This window comes from Rhopalosiphum padi, chromosome 3, assembly GCF_020882245.1.
Source record: "Rhopalosiphum padi isolate XX-2018 chromosome 3, ASM2088224v1, whole genome shotgun sequence".
Taxonomy (NCBI): Eukaryota; Metazoa; Arthropoda; class Insecta; order Hemiptera; family Aphididae; genus Rhopalosiphum; species Rhopalosiphum padi.
In genome coordinates, this window is record NC_083599.1 from 76,187,933 (window position 1) to 76,201,681 (window position 13,749).

Consider the following 13,749-nt stretch of genomic DNA (forward strand, 5'->3'; position numbering starts at 1 on the left):
GATATAATATAATATATTATTATTTGACGATATTATAAATTGACACGAATATGTGTTTCAGTACCAACGATCGTTCGTCGTTACCGTCGTCGAAAAACTTTTTAAATTAACGGGTGGTCCGACGACTTTAACGTTCGACGACCGCGGCGAAGCGTCCATAATTTTCGGTGTCGACGGCAAAGCGGTGTGTGGGACTCGCCGTTAAATTCCTAAATAGTTTTGCGAGACCACCGATTTTTCCAATTCACCGCGTTACTATTTGAAAAATTTCACGATTGATTATAATCGATTGTCGTCGGTGCTTAAATACCGAGACAATTAGCAAGTCAAAACAAAAATATTTTTTCTTAACCTCGGAACCCCGAACGGGGTGAACTGAAAATTTATTCTTATTTTCATTAGATGCCATACCAAACTATAGTCGTTAATCCAAACGTGGTTATCGTGGCTCACAATAAAGACTTTACTAGGAATTATTCATTCTAGTCATCTTACTCGTTCTTTAAATACGTATATTATTTTTTCTGAACGCACTCGACTTGACTTATGTAATATGTACCTACAAGAATAATATATAATACTATTTTCTTTGTCGTCGTCCAAATCGTGTTGAACGAACGACATTTAGTAGCTGTCCAACGCGACACGATTTTTATTATTATTAAAAACCGAACATCAAATAAAAATAATAATAATAAATGATAACTTTGCGTTTATTGCTAATTTTATTGTCGACTATTACTTTTATTGCTGTGATAACAAACTCGACGTAAGTCATCGTTTTGCCAGATGTGTATTAGAAAAAAAAAAAACGAAATGAAATCTGAGAAATTTCAATACGGTTGTTAGAATATTATATCGGCCGACGAACAGTCGTTTGCTTCGTGGCGAAATAGTTACACACAAATACACAATATTTTGTATAAAAGACTGTTAGTATATACTCGAATACACGAGTCGATCAATTTGTCATATTTAAAAAACGTCCCGATAAATCATATTATTTTAACAATATTTTACAAGACACATACAATATTATGTTAATACATGGTTACCGTGGCCACACACAATAGACACACACGTTTAACACAACACACGACGACACTTGTTCTTTTCTTCGCGTGCACAGTACCTACTTTTTGTTTCAGCGATTTTCGTCACTTTATAAAACGCGTTCCCTGTAGCCACTTGTCTCCACGCATAATAACATGTGGTGTATACCCTTCAGAGCGCGGGTTGCGGGGGCGAAGATGACAAAAGTGAACGTTTTTTATTTTTTTTAAATATTAAGAAATAAACTACCTGCCTAGTAAAACGAATTTTAATATTATTATATATATTTATTATTATTTTTTTTTTTCAACCGATAATAATATTCTCTTCTCGCGGGCCTCGACCGTAACCGGTTTCGATCCATCCGCGTGTGTCCGAACGGAGGGAGTTTGTCCGAGTGTGTGTGTGTGTGTGTATGTGTGTGTTAACCTTGGGAATTTGATGAATGTTCATGATTCCTCCGGACGCACTCTGCAACGCTGTAAAAAGAGTTCTCCCGACCGGTGAGCAGGGGAAACAAACGGAGAGGTTTTTTTTTTCCTTTCTACATTTTTTTTTCCATTTTTATCTCGTAACCTCTTCCCGTACCCCCGCCCACCACGGAAAGCATAATGGATCGATAGAATTTGATAAGACGACCGTGATTTATACGTCCCATGTTCGGGAAGTTCCGTGAGAAAGTTTACCAAAAAAATTGCCATGAGATGTAACGTATGTGTTTACAATGAATACATATTGCATGTATACGATAAAATTGCTATGAGATGTAACATTTGTGTTTTATAATGTATATGCAGATATGATAATACGTGTATCAATAATATATTGAAAATTTATCTTATTCTTATTGAAAAATTGTAATTCTTGTTTTTTTTTTTTATTATTCCCGTTTATTATTATTATTTTTTTTATTGAAATACGCCTTACAATTAATGTTCCTATGAAACACTGTCATTCGATACGGTACTAAAAACATAGACTATTTTTAGAATTTAGATGCCAATAAAGACTATAATGTGCATAATATTATTGCTGTTTTCATTGATTCTGTTTTTTTGCTGGAGTTAAGGTTACACTGTTTATTGCTTCTATAGGCTGGTATATTTAATATCTTAATATGTCTCTTAGGCAATATCTAATCTATTGTATTTTAATTTAAAACAAAATAAAATAAATAAAATACAATACTATATAGGTTTATTATTTAATATTGACTATGATTATAAATGTCTAATATATTTAATAAGGTAGGCTATTACAAACAATTTACACAAACGAAGTAAATATTTTCCATTGTGAGAAAATTTGTATTTTTTTTCATATTATCAATCATAATATGACTAATATGAGTTACAATTTTGATATAGCACAACAGCGATAGTTATTTTATTCATAAACTCTAATTATTATTCTCTGCAGATTAAATTCTTTGTGACATAAAATTCATTAATACATTACCTAGGTAAATTTGTTTTGGAGAAATTAGTTTTAGCATTTGATGGCAGTTATAAATCGAGTTTACATTTTATATTAATTATTATATTATGTTCACTCTATGTATATTTTCGCCTGTCGTTACTACTGTGATTTTTTTTTTTTTTACAGAATTTTAACTTTAGATATATAGTTTTAAAGTTATATTTATTTTTATTTTTATTCTCTAATATCTCCACTCAATGTTGCACGTTTACGTGCATTTTTTTTTATTCGCACGCAAACAATATTTATAATCAATTTAAAGTGTTATCAAACAATCTTCATTTAAACTAGCTTGTCAGCGCATAAATACATCCTAGTTAGAACAGCAAGCACACCATCGTCCGGTAATATTGACATATTGTGTATTTGTGTAATGTTACACCTTCAACCACTATCTCAGTTAATGCACCGGATCCCGACTTGAACATAAAATAAAATAAAACCGAGTTTCCGCTTTTTAACACAATATAAAAAATAAAACCGATAATCTATTATATATACATACATAGGTAGGGACTATAGATATAGTTGTTTTTAATTCTCCCGCGTTTTTAGCAAAGAATAATATCATCCGAAGGCCACCGCGGATGACCACTCGTATATCTACTATATTATTATACACATTTGTAGACTGTGAATGATGTTTAAATATGTTCGTTGTACCCGTATTTTCGTTTTTCTTCGTGATTGCAATATACGTGATGGTAGACACACGGATTGCGTTCGATTATTTTGAAGTTTACCATCAGTGACGTTGGCCATTCTAACAATACCTATATATAAGACAACATAAAATATTATTCGGTTTCAATGGGACGTTGTAGTCGTCGTTTTCCGCGTCACATCATATAAAATATTATATGTATTATAAATTATAATATTATGGTGGTCTTGGAAAAACATTATAAACAAAAGTATTTTACGCGCCACCGTAACACCACTGGTATAATAGCGGGTGGTGGTGGTGGTGGTGTAGTTGGCCGTGTGGGGTAGTAAGTGAGGGGGTGTAAAATCGGTATTCATATAAATAATATATAAGCGAACACCCCGCCGACCTCTCGTACATGGTTTTAAGCGGCCGCCGCGTGTTCGTGCCGCTCTCCGCGGGGACGACATACTCGAGTCTCCGTCGGGGTGTGCGGGCAGACATGGGCATGTGGCGTAGTGGTAGGGATCGGTCGGCCGTCGGGGGCAAAAGTGTCAAACCGGCGACGATGACGACGACCCCTTATTCTCCACTATACCAACACATTCACCTTCGCCGGTACCGACGACGCATCCGAGAAGCGCCTTCGACCTACTTGACTTGTGTTTCGTTCTTTACCGTGATCCGCACAATTTAATATTATATTGACTATATAAACAAAATCTTAAAGTCGTACGATGGGTAATTATGCCATAACTGTGCGTGTGACATTCCTATACCCGTGGAATTTGGCACATTAGTAGGTTTATCCGATAAAACAGTTTACGCGTGGTTTTATTATTATTTATATTGTAAACGTAAACTAATAGGCAGTACCGCCCCAGTGGATGAGACCGATCGAAACGAAAAAAAAAAGAAGAAAACCGTCCGGAAAAATTCCTCGCGAATACACAGACGCGTTTGCGTCGTTTTTTTTTACACTATTCGCGTTTTTTATACAGCCCCGAACAAACTCAGTAACGCACGCACTGTATATTATAGTGAATTATTACGTACATAATTTAATATATTATATTATATATACGTACCCATTATACTATATTATATTATGCAATACGGTGTTGCGCGGGTCGACACAATATGCGAGCGCAGTTTTTACCCGTAAAAAAATACCACCAGTGTCCTGCACCTATGTATACTGTTGTCGGGTTACGGGCTGAGTGCTGCAAGCGATGACACATAACGGATTCTTCGTGCGTAAACATTTTTCGAATTTCGTCGTTTAATTTAGGGAATTTGAAACCTCTATTTGGCCTTTTTTTCATACCGTTTTATAATACATATTATTATATTAGTTGTATTGTAATGTGGTATTTACGGGTACTGTGAAAACGAGAACGTTTATTTGATTTTACGACATATTTCGTCCCCCCTATTTAATAGTACAATATAATATTTAGTACCTATGTCGTGTAGAATGTAGATAATGGTGTACCCCATTATGACTAATTAAAGGAGAATAGGCGAGAAGCTTATATAATATTTTTAGTCCGACAAGAATTTTCCCATCGGCACATTGACATTTCGAAGTCTTAATGATGTTATTGTACTTTGTGAAAGAAAACGCGAACGAATATTAAAATCTCAAACTATAAGGAAAAACGATTTTTTTCCTGTTTTAATAATAATTACTATAAACGTGCTTCACCAATTTGTTTTTTTTTTGTTTTGTGTATAATATAATGTTTTACTAGGTATGTATTATGAAATATAAATATAAATTATGTTTCATTTTAGAAAACAAATATTAAAAAAAAAAAATCAATGGAACACGTCATTTATTATGCATTTTATATTTATTTTCCGACGGCACAAAGAATTTCTTTTATGCATATTTTCTCTAATAAATGTAAATTATTTTTTAAATTCTAGTTTCCTGCGCCGGATATGTCTTGCTAAATTTAATAACTTTGCAAGACAATCAAATTTGTTGAATTTCCTTGATTGTGCTCCTAGCTTGTTTGGTAATAATGCATTGAATTACTCTAAGATTAATGAGCAATAAAATAAATAATGGTCACTATTACGATGATAAAATACATCCATATATTTATAACTTGGCTGTAATTTTTCTTTCGGTAACACGTGACAATTTATATTCAAATTAAACAGGCCTGGACATATTGCAAGTCTGTATATAGTAGAAGTGGTAATAGTGGTAGTGGTATAGCAGTAATATGGTTTATAATACGCCACGATGATAAAATAGTAATGACCCACTGATACGAGATGAGCTGTCAACAGTAATTAAAATCAACGTTTTTTTTCTTTTATTATTAATTAAGATAATAGCTGAGTGTTATGGAGTGTTTAAAATTGGCCTAGGCACATATTGCCGGTCGTATAATATGGCAGTCCACACAATATACATTTTTTAAATTGTTAATTACTCGAAATAAAATTTAAATGCCGATACCATTATTGGTTATTTCTTTTTTTTTATGAACTTGTATCCGAAACACTCAAGTGTTCATGGCTATTAAAAATACTAAAATAGAGATAAACAAAAAGGGATGTGGGCAGTAGAATGAAAAAAACTAAAATAATCGTTTATAATAAATATTAACTTTAAAAAAAAACGTGTTTACAGACGTTAGTGTAAGACATTAGAAGAAATTATGGACAATGAACAAATCGTCTGGAGACACCTTCGCATTAATTTCTGTCTTTATACCAGTCTTTAACGTGTCCCAAGAATATACTTAGTTTATTTTTTCTCGTTGTTTATTTTTTTAATTATCATTGTTCTTCGAAATTATTTCCGTTTACAAGTTAGAGAAAATATAATATCGACGATTTCGTTAGTCACTGCCTTATTAGAGTGTATTGAAGAATGATTGTTTCCCGTTTTGTGATAAATCATTTGATTACGTTTACCAATTTTCAAATGGTTAACAACAATAAAATAAATAAAAAAGTTTTAAATAATACACACCTTGACTGATTTACATTTATTTACCTACTCAACACCGGATCAAAGCAAATAAAATGTTTGGAAATAATCTCTTCCGATAGGTACCAAATATAATGACGTGTATACTATTTACACGATCAATGCTTCAAAAGGTATACATGTTTTCAAAAAAAAATATATTTGTTCATTATTTATGGGTATATAATTATGTATAGATACGTCTAATATAATAAATAATAATTGTCATAATATCACCGTGATTAACTGATTACCTTGTATAAAAAATACCGTAAGAAGCGCGCCCTCTGTTTTGTTGTTACTGTTGATTTTGTATACTGTTTGTGTGTTTATTACTCACACTAACGATAAAGCATAATGCATTTAAGTTTTTAAATCTATAATTAATAGATTATTAATACTGTGTAATTAAAAACGACGAGACTATTCAATGGACTATCAACACCTATAATATAGTGTCAATATTGATCGATGTTGGACCACATTATTCAAATACAAATGAATAGAACATTGACATTTTCAATCTAGTCGTAAAAAATAAATACAAAAATTACTAAATAATTAATATTCATTGATACTGTTGTACACATAACACATTTAACGTCGTTTAAATAGTTGTCGACTTATACGTTGTAATATAATATACATTATTTTTAATGCGCATTCTCTTCTTTAATATTTTAAAATTTCTTGAAAAAATCGCTTATCAGACCATAGTTTTCGAATCACGTTCGCAACAAAATTGCATAAACTGCATTATGCGTATGTAATCATATAAAATATAGTCCACAATTTTCAACTCGTCGGATAGTATATCGTTATATAGTGTGTATATATATTTAAATTTAAAACGTATACACTTGCCGATGGTGTCAGAAATGAAAAAACATTGAAACGTGCCAGAAATCTGCTGGTATATAGGTACCTACTGCCTTCGCAAATTATACAAATCACGTAGCGCAACTTGTCTCGAGGGGACAACGGGCAGCGTTATGTCGAACGTGTATTTTATTTTTCAATCTCGTCGATTGCGGGACGGAAACGTAACGAATAATGATACGACTTACGGTTTATAAAAATATTTATTTAACGCTCAGGAACGAGATCGTCGACGGTTACTGTGTAGTATTTTAATATTGCTTTTATTCTAATGGGATGTGCAGATTTTTTAGACGCACCGCAACCCGCTTCCGTTTCGCCTACTATCGATTTTGACATTATTTCCGATGCGTTATCGACATCATGAAATTACACAATAATATTATATTATGTACATTGCTGACGTATGGTAATGAGATAAAACCAAATATAAATTATTGTGCTTTTTGCAGTGGTCCCGACGACGCAAGGGCGTAACTGAATAACATTTATTTTTTGAGAGGGGGTTGATTTTATTTTTATTTTGTACAAATGTTTATATTATCAGAAAAAAAGAAAAAAATTTTAAATTACTTTTTACGTTGTAATATTTTTGTTTATTATCAATACTTTTGTCAGTATTTTATAATAATATACATTATTGATTAATAAAATTGAATTTTAAAATCTCTCAAATTGTAATCGCTTTACCCGCCAGCGGAGCTGCAACGTATAAACGCGTTTTTGACTCTACATCCCCTCAATGCACGGCAATTTTGAAATTTTTTTTTCTTTTTTGACTTACGTATATGTATCGCGGTAGTTGTACGCGAAGGGCGGTGATAGTCGTCGTCGTGTAGTCTTATAGAGTAGTCACAAGCAGTAGTTCTGTCTTCCTCTCTCACGCACACACATACACAGACACTCACGCACGCACAACTGTCTGACCTCGGGTAACCTCTACCCCTGCGCCCAGGCATACCAGCTGCATACCTGTGCCCGGGTTCTGGTACTTTTTATATAGCTTAGCCCCACACACCCGATATATACACACATGCATGTATACATACAGATACGCCTATATGTATTATGTAATATATGAATAAACTGTTGAATGTGCTACACACAAACACACTCAGACAATATAATATATATACTGTTATTATTTCTCTCTATTTTTCCGCTCTATCTTTTACGAGGACGTCATACGAACAACATTATGGATAGGTACTCTGTGTACCTATCTGTATATAATGTGTGTTGTATATACATTTATTTTTTATATAGCTTCAAGTGTTTGTCGGTGGCGACGGTAGGTGTATACGCGTATAATCTACTCTCAGCTATAAACAGTCGTCTTGACCATTATAATGTTGTCTATACATGTAGTGTATACATATATATAATAATAATATGGACCGCGAGAGGTTTGTTTGATTTAAAATAGTGTGTGGCGGCGCGTCATTCGGTGGCATCATGCGATGCGAGTGGGTATAATAATAATAATAATACGATATTATAAATATTATAATCGAAAACGTGTCGCGTATACGAGCCATGTTGGTGGTCCCCAAAATAATAATAATAAACATTTTAATGTGTACACGGGAAAGTGCCTGATTCGGATTATCGGTAGTTATTTTTTTTCAACTGACATGGCGGCGATGCAGTGACCAGAGGTTAAAAAAAAAATCGGAAAAACGGTCTAGGCAGGCATAACGGTTTGTTATATATAGGTAGGTATTCATATTTCGTTTTAGTCAAATTTTGCTTCGTTGACGCAAATTTAATGTCGAAGTGACAGAGGGACACATGAACGGTTTTCTCAGAACCGTTCGAATACGTGGTCATGTCAGAGTATACGGTATTAAATTAATGTTTTCCGGTCCCAAATTGTATTCAAAATTCTCCAATGCATGACAAATATTAATTGAGAAAGTATCGATTTTTATATTCGCCTTGTCATTTGTACACTTCCGCGGTTATGAGGGCGATGAAAAATGTATGCGGCAATTAAACCATATCCGACTGTCGTTTCATCCACCTATTGTTATGTTCATTGTAAATCGCGACTAATAATTATTTGTAAAATATCGTTAAAAGTAGTATACAATCTTTCAAAGAAAAGTTAATTAATTTTAAATACATGTTTATTTTTAAAACATTTTTTGTGTGTGGGGTTAGTTTAATTTTATTTTTTATTAATTGTTGACCCTTTGTAAATGGGATTTTTCGGCTCCCGGGATGTTTTTATATCTTGGTAATCCTCTTGAAGGGAGTTACGCCCTAATATTTCCGTCACGGCGAGTTTCTCACGGAATGGTTGCATTATTATTATTAATTGGACCTCATAAAAATATACTATAAACATTTTTTTTTTTTTTTAAATATTTTATCGCCGGGGATCAAGATTAATTATTATCGTCCTTCCATAGTCACCATTATAGTTTAATACCTAGGTACAGTATTTTTTTTTTTTTTTTATATAAAAACGAGAATATTATAATATCTATATTTTTAATTAGTGGTTAAAATACTAATTTTAAAAAGTTTTCAAAACATTCATGTAGGTATGAAAACGAAATTTTTCTACATGCTCCACTAACTATTTGTATAATATTATATTTAAAACTTCAAAAATAAATACTCAAAAAATAGTAGGTACCTATTATGCATTATATGTATCGGCTGTGACAATTTATACGACGAACTCAACATAATTTTTTCTATTCCATTCACTAATATTGGTAGTATAATCAAATAAAATAATATATAATTATACTATTATTATAAATACTGGGAGTCCGTTGTCACGTTTGAAAAATCAAAATGCGCACGTATACGTGTGTTCTATCAGTTACATTAAATTCCATGCACTGTTGGTATTTGATCAACTTTGTACCTATGACTTTCTTCGTTTAAAACCGGATATTTTTTTTTAAAGCCATGACTCAACAAGTCGAAATCATATCAGTTAGTGACTTTATAACGATTGACGGATTATTTGCTTTTAAATTACGATATTTTTAAAATACACTTCTGTGTTTGCCGTTTGGTACCTATTCTATGTATAGGTAGAATATTATATGTATACGATAATATAATATTAAATTTGTATAGTATATAAGTTATCATATAATTTTTGTTATGGGCACAATATAATTAACGTAATCGTTAGTTTCACTAAGTGTCGTGAACTTGCTTAACGTTCCAAAGTGTCGTCATTTATTTAAAGATATTGTATTTAGTCGTAAATACCTCGAGATATCGTAGCAGATGCAATAAAATTGAATTGAATTGAATTTTTATTCGTCGACTCTGTCTGGGTTGGTTTTTAAAATAAATTAATTCCATTGACTCGTTCGGCACGGCTTTGAAAACGTCCGGGTCGTCATCGCGGTAGGTACTCATCAAAATGTAAACTTCGTTAGGTAAATATACTTTAGCCGGAACTTAAAACGCCCGACGATATTTAACCACAATTCGAACGTTTTAATACGCAGTTAATTATGTTTTATATGGCGGCCGCGTGACTTTTATACACCGTCGCATTTACCGGATTGCGTCCATTAATGTGATTACTCGCGAGGAAACCTTTACAATCTTTTACCGCTCGGAGTTGTTTTTAAAATTGAAATGAGACGAGTTTTTGGTGCCACTTGCAAACCGAATAAAATAACGCACACGGCACACACGATAGAATTTATGATCGTACACAGCATGTATAGCTGTGCAGCTCTGATCAACGATGTCAGGACTACAGGAGTCAGTAAAAAACTAGAAAAGGTATATACCTATATAGGTATAAACGTGCAGCGGTGGCTGCTTTGGACCGATATTAATTGTTTGTCTTTTGCAGCACTTTTATTATTGTTTGATGTGGTATACGAAATGCTAACAATAAGTGTATACTAACATAATATTATGCTTACTGTATCTATATGTATGTATCTTTATAGTTTGTATATATATACATAGTTAAGTTTATTAACGAAATACATCATTAAATACAATTAACATCTAACAACAGATATTATATTAGGTTGGCACAATGTACGCAGAAGCTTACCACGTAAAATACCTATTTAAATGATCTTCGGATATCCGTCTGTTTTCAGAATCTTGTCTTATTTTTTTTTTGCACGGGATTTTGGGTTAATGTTTTTCGGTCGGTAGCGTAGCCTTTAATTATAAGAGTGATAGGGGTTTGGGAAACTTGTGATGAAAATGAAAAATAAAACCACGGTAATTATAACAGGCCTGCTGATACGGCGTGCTCCTTTCTCGCCTCTGTAGCGTTTTGAGCTTAATTTCGAGCTAATCGACCGTTTAAACGTCGTACTTCCGCTCCGCATATTATATAGTGTTGTAGATATACATAATAACGCGCTACGCAACAACAATGTATAACCTTTAACGATCGGTCACGTTTTGTCGACCGGCGCGCGCGGACAGCGAAGATGCATTCTCTGCATATACTCTACAGCACCATGACGGGCGATAAAATTGTATACGACTTACATCGGATGTGGAAAATATACAATAATAATAACAGGTATAATAGTAATAATATAGGAACGTTGGGCAAAAAAATATGAAGCGCCAGGAACGTAAACAGAAGGGTAAAAACGACGGCTAAGTCGGATGACGGCCACAAAGTTGTTTGTTTTTGCTGTCGCAATCTTGGGCGGCGGGTGCGAGCATGCTCAGCTGGTCTAGCGGGAAAAGCGGACACGAAAAAAAAATCGAATTATATGAAACATTTTACTTCGGGGTCGAGCGCGAAATTAATTACGTTAAGTGATGTTACATGTGGCGATTTCGCGGAGGGGCGCGCGACGGTGGTTTAGTCATGGAGACGCGCGGCCGTAGGGTGTATTTTAGTTCTCAGAGTTTTGTATTTACTCAACGGTAATCCCTAGAAAGTTTCGTCAAAAACTCGGAATACATTATAACGTTGGTTAAATTTACCTAAAACAAATCCCTGAAAATAAAAACAAACACTGCTATAATTAGAGATATTATACAGAGTGATTTTTTTTTACCACACGCGTTTTCTATATTATTATATACTACTAAAAGTTGCAATACAAATACAATAATTATACAATTTTCGGTTTTTATGCGTATTAATGTTAAATAAAATTTCAATTTCCGATTTGATTTTCTGTTTTTACGCGCTAGACATAAATGAGTATTAAGTCCGCACCTATATATTTTATTTTATATAATTTATGCCATGGCAATGTTGGTGTTTTACAAATTTACAATTTTCAAAAAAATCACTATTACTATTTAACTATATTATATTTTAAATTTATCACATCGCACGTCTTCGATTGATACAAAAATATGTGCAATATCGTTTAAGTTCACATTAAAAATAAGGTTATATCGCCTACCAATCAATATTTCAACTCCCGGTTTATAAATTTTATTAATGTCGATTTGACAAATCCATGCGACTGGGCCCGGGGCGGTTTGTATGGACCACGCACGGACTGATTGCTTTTGTGTTTCTTCGTTAGTGCGTTCGAAAACTGTTGTAACGTTAACAGATCGGTTGGCGTAGCAGTTTATAATATTGCATTATTGTTGTACGAGTGTGGATGAAGGTGTAGTGTTATATAACGAGGTACGAAAAATTTGTCGCACGTAAAAAGACTGCGACAACTATATAACAACAATACCCACCCGACGGAAATCTCCTCCTCTCAACAAACTGCTCAGGGCCGCAGGTGCTCAAAAACTCCACACACACACACACACGCACAATACAATCAAAACGTTTTGTTCGAAAATTCCGACTTTTTTTCGCGGTACGAAGGTATACGCATAATATTGTTTACAACGCGAGTGTTTCGCGGGGGTGAGGGTCAAAACGAACATAAATCCTTAGGTGTGTCCGTCTACTGGCATTGTAATATCGTCCCGCGGCAGCAGTATATTATATATATATAGTGTGACCTCCATCCACCCCCTCGGAGCTGGCGACCGGCGAGGACCTCGCAGTTTTCGTCGAGCCCGTTATAATATTATAATACGTTTAATAGACTATAGTGGCTGGTGCCGGTGCTGCTGCCGTCGCGTATTACACCTTTCAGACCGGGTAACATAATCGTCCCTGCGAACCCGAAAACCGGTTTTAACGGACGGGCTACATCACAGTATAATGTGTTGGTACTTTCGCACGCAACGGCCGTGTGTAATATTATTATTATATATCCTATACGCGGGTGTCGGCGGCGGTGCAGCGGTGTCGTCGACGGGCGCAGCATATTTTCTTCTCCCCCAACGCCAGCCATTCTTTTCTCTCGCGTTTCGTGTATAATAATATGCCATATAAACACACAATCGTGCGCACAATATTTTTATCGTGAAGACGCGGATGACGATGTTTGTCATATATTTTTTGTCGGCCGAATTCCTCGCACTGCACGCACCTATCTCGTACGTACCTACAACAAACATTTCTTTCATTCAGGTGTATGCGTGCACGGTATACTACGTAATAATGTTGTACCATTACAAGCGTGCATGTGTGTATATGCCCATGATAATATACACCACACACGCGTTACACATAGTACATATATATATATATCATACGAACATATTATTATAATATACACTGCGAATGATGGACTGCAGCGGGGTTGACTGCATACACACACGGTATATATGGTCTCCTATACATGCAGTCCGTCCGTGTACGACGACG

The 13,749-nt window shown here is 34.1% G+C and overlaps 1 protein-coding gene across 1 annotated transcript in view; it reads left to right on the forward strand.

Moving 5' to 3' along the window:
- Positions 1-13,749, forward strand: part of LOC132924341 (ephrin-B1) — a 250,009-nt gene that overhangs the window by 1,893 nt on the left and 234,367 nt on the right. The gene's annotated exons all lie outside the window — the stretch shown is intronic.